Raw genomic sequence first — 4,935 nt, forward strand, 5'->3', positions numbered from 1 at the left:
TAGTCCATTTGAATCGATCTTATCATACTGCCAGCTCATGAATATACATAGTCATGTTCCTAATGCTAATTATAAATGTGGTATTCCTGGTTTCCCCAGCAGATTCAAAAAGTTTGCTGCTTTTAAGGCTCGATCAGGGATCACAAAAAGAGGGACACAGATACATCTGCTGAGCAATAAAGAGGTAAGGCTTTAACTTTAGTCTGTGACATTGGTGTCTGTCAGGAAAGATGTAGTGATTTGAAAAACTTCATTTTACACCTGAGGTCTCTATCAAAGAAGGCACCAGAGTGTCTTGCCCATTTAAGTGTAATAAAAGCTATTCTTTTGTGTCAACACTGACCTCACATATATCCAGGTATCACTGCAACTCCTCTGCAGATAGGCTTCTTTATAATTTACTACATTTAAACTTTTCAGTACAGAGGCAACATGGTGAGTATGCAATGTGACTGAAGACTCAAATGCAATGTCTGATTCGTTTATTGATTGGGATGATGGTGAAGATCAGTTACGTATTGCACTATTGCCAGATAATGCAAATGAAATGCTGTTTTTATAGAATATTTATCTCAAATTGCAGGCATAGCACATTCTCCCATCATCTGTAATTCAGTCGGTAATTGAGGGGCTGCAGGACATCTATATTACCCAGTCTCATTTGCTAGGGTAAGTGAAAAATTAACTACACTTGGAATTTCTGAAAATGATATCAAGAATGATGTAGACATTATGTCTACAACATCGAGAATTCTTATGTTGTTCTAAAACTGATGATCTTTTTCAGATGTGTAATACCCATGCACTACACACTGATAAGAGGAGAAAGTCTTTCTTAAAAGCCAATTTCAAGTATGTTGAACCTGTCCCCATCTGCCTTGGTAAAAATTTATCTGGCAAGGAAAGCTTTGCTAAGTACATTCCCACTATGCAAAGTTTAGAAGCTTTGTTATTCTGTAAATCAGTTATAGAACAACATAAAAATTCACGATCTGAAATTAAAGCAAACGGTGTCCTCTGCGATGTATTGGATGGCAGTTATGTCGATTCTATAATTCTTGCTGTTTACATGACACTTGGAAACATGTTGCCTCACTGCAGGTCAGGAATTGACCACATGCAGCTAGTTAATTTTGGTGTGATAACATTATCCAGACAATTTCTTGAAAGACATCTGATTGAGAAAGAGAGAGACAGAGATATCTAGAAATAGGCATAATCATCATAATAATTTGTTTCTGTTCTGTCTTGTAGACGCTTTCTTGACATCAACCCGGAGCGTGGATCAAAAGCCAAAAAGGGGAAAGTGACTTAAAAGAAGACTGGCCAAGTTGTGCAAAAAAAGGACACTACTGTGAACCCACAGGTTTCCTCTCTTCCGAGAACTTACAGACTTTAAATGGAACTTTGTTTAGACACTTCCACTATCCACTGTAAATGGACTTAAAGGAAGTAAGGCATTGTTAATGATGTACTGTTAATTGCAATACAAAAATAGTAGCATGCACTTGATTGATAATGTTCTGCTAATTGTAAACGGTTCTGTCAATTTATTTCGTACAGCTGACATTTCAGCCAAAATGTGTTTAAATGGGATTTCTCTGGCCTTTGCATCAGAAATAAACATTTTATATTCTAAGACTATTGTTTTCTATTTTCATTTGAGACTACTGATATGGAAGTAAATTCTTGATTTAAGGAAAAAGATATTCTGTGTAGAAAACAATTGATTGCAATATATAACACGTTGTAATATGTCAAATTAAATGGCATAACAGTATAATACTTTATACAGTCATAGTTCTGTAAAAATACAGTAATTTGCTGGCAACCCAGCTGAAAGAATGTAAATTAAAAGTGTAAATATTTACAGCACACACTGTAAAAAAGATACAATTACAGCATGATACTGTATCTGGCAACTACAGTACAACACTGTAAATACTTTTTACAGTTGTGGTTCTGTAAAAATACAGAATGTGGCTGGCAACCCAGCTGCCAGTATTTTACTGTAAATTTACAGGGAAAAGTTTAACAGTGTATGACTCTTTGTTTTCACAGGTTAACCATCTGCACTCCTTTGATATGACATCTGAAGTCTATGGTTCTCATTAGGACCACCCATACATGCCTGTTAGTTTGTGTGTGCGTGAGCTTTGTGTTCTGTGTCTGATAAGCGAGATCAATTTAGTTGGAATTGCAGGTAATGATGTATGTCTGTATTCCACATGACTGTATGTCTGAGACCTGCCCTTAAGGTATTCTGACGCCGGGCATTGAAAACATTCTTAACAAAATTCTCACGAAAGCCTTTATATCTTTATTTGAAGGTCCAGAGTGTAACTTTTTGGAGGATCTATTGACAGAAATGCAATATAACATACATAACAATGTCTTCAGAGGTGTATAAAGACCTTACATAATGAAAAGCGTTATGTTTGTATTGCCATAGAATGAGCCATTTCTATCTACATACACCGCAAGTCCCCTTACATGGAATTAACCGTTGATTCTACAGTAGTCCTAAATGGACAAACACAGCGTGTTTCATAAATACGTTATCTTATTTGAAAATGAAGAGAAAACATGACAACATCTTAATTCTGTGTTGCTTTATATACCACCGTAGTGCTTTATTTAGAACTCTATAGCATTCTGGAAACAGCAAATGCTATGAGAGCAAACCTGTGTTTGGGTTGTCTGAAAATATGCAGGCTAGAGGGCATCTTCACACCTGATAAAGCTATCTTCTTTTTTTACATACCTTTGATGTTATCATTGTCAAACGCTAGGGTGTATATTCATTTTTTATTTCAAAAACAGATCTTATCGATCTCAGGTTCACATAGCTGTGCAGACAGATTAAATTCTTGTTTCAGACCCGCCCGATTTGAAATACACAGTACACTGAAACATCTGTGTGTGTTTGAACAAATAGATATACTGTACTCCAGTTGTCTCACTGTCTAATACATATACTGTATGTGATCTCTTGTTCGTAGGAGGCAGTAATTGTTTGGCCTACATTATATCCAATCATAAAGTACTTTATTGTACTAAAAACATCTTCCCTCAAGAAAAAAATTATTGCCCAGAAAATTTGCTGTCGTGAGAACTGTTGATTGATTTTGACTGATTTTATTGCAGACTGCTGGAAAGTTCACTGTGCTCATGGTTTACGGTAAATATTGATTCTCACCATTAAATGAAATTCACCATAATTTCAAATGATGTTCAAATTTGTCACTGCTGGGATACAAAGGATTAGATTAAAACTAAAGAGATGCACTTGTGATATACCTTTCTTCACAATACATTAAGCTCTATCCAATCTCAGATTTTAACCACTCATGGTTTCTATTCATAAATCTGAATGCTTGTGACATTTACATCAAAGACCTTTTGAATCTTAGAAGATAAAAGGAGGCTACATGTTTGACAACCTTTATTGTTTCATATATGGGCTATATTTAGCTATATTTACTCTTTTGTAAAAAGACCTAGCCTACTTGCTTGAGTTGTCATCGGTGAGCAGATCGTTTAGTGCTCCTCAAAATGGAACTCGAGCGCCACCAGGTGGTCTAAGACACGCCTGTAAAAAAAATATTTAATTAAAATTTAGGCTATGCTTTATGAATCATGTCAATTTTCTGTTTGAAAGTTGTAATGTCATATACTCAATGTGGTTTTATGTCACCGTCACATAGGGATTACTGAATAATATATTCAAGGAAAATAAATCAGAGACAATGATGTCACTAAGAGCACCTTGAGACACAATTGTCTATTGTTCAGAGAAGAGACTAAAAGAGAATTGTTCTTCCTACACTCTTTATTCACGTATTCTATGTTTTGTTATGTGTTGAAGACCTTCTTTATGTGGCACAAAGATATTTTTTTGTTGCTGTTATAATTATGTAATGTAACCCGGCCCGTTTCACGGTTAGTTAAACATAAATAAGACACAGTGTACGATTACTGCATGCATTCATATTGTACATTGATTATGGGACGCAACATTAATATAAATTTGTTATGCCAATATCGATTTTTTTATCTCAAGCTTTGTTTTGTCTTTCGTGTTGTTAACTGGATGTTTTGTTTTAGTAGCCCACACACAACCTTAAATTTGAGAAACTGACGAACCATCTTAACTCCCTCATGAAAACTCCCGTGGCTTCAGTTCGGGTTCACCGGCTCTCAGTTTTTTAGTGACGTCTGTCTTCTGACAATCGGAAACATCAATCTTGCTTCGCAATAAAAATAATGAATCACAGGTGTTTTGCGTCACAGACGGGATTTAAAAAAAAGATATGTTTATGCTTCGTTTGATCATCATTAGCCATTTAATCATATTCTCAGTGTCTGAGATTTAATTATATTGGTTAAATATACCATGATCTCCAAATGTTACGCCAATCTACTGATATCCTGTTATCGAGTCTCCGCGTTTTATCCTAAATGTTTTATGTATTTCTTATGAAAAATATTATTCCCAACATGAATCTCGTTTCACCATTAAGATGTGGGCAAATCTGAAATTGAAATTCTGTTCATGATTTAGGCTACCAAAACAATGTCACATGTATTATAAAAGGCAATGGTAGCCACAGGCGACAAAAAGACCAGGAAAACTATTAGAATTTAAAAAATGTGTTTGTTCTGACAGTAACCCTGAAAAAAAACACCAAGCATCATAAACCAGGAAATAAACTCGCATTCTTGCTAATCCCCACAACCACATACTTGGACTTTTCAGTAAAGAATGACACCAATTCAAGCTAATAGAAGACAATTGTACTCCTTATTTTTATAGCCGCGTCATTCTGCCAATTTAACAAAAGTCATGTTTTGTTTTGTAGCTTACTGCTTTTGCTATTTTAAAATGTACGTCAGAATTTTAGCCAGAAATTGGCTATTATTTCAACAGATTTC

The 4,935-nt window shown here is 35.1% G+C and overlaps 1 long non-coding RNA gene across 1 annotated transcript; it reads left to right on the forward strand.

Moving 5' to 3' along the window:
* Positions 1-105: 105 nt before the first annotated feature.
* LOC306897151 lies at positions 106-1,598 on the forward strand. Its single transcript, XR_013786982.1, has 3 exons — positions 106-184; positions 584-669; positions 1,255-1,598. It is a non-coding gene; the product is annotated as an uncharacterized lncRNA (long non-coding RNA).
* Positions 1,599-4,935: the final 3,337 nt, after the last annotated feature.

This window comes from Barbatula barbatula (genome assembly GCF_947034865.1).
Source record: "Barbatula barbatula genome assembly, chromosome: 8".
Classification (NCBI taxonomy): Eukaryota; Metazoa; Chordata; class Actinopteri; order Cypriniformes; family Nemacheilidae; genus Barbatula; species Barbatula barbatula.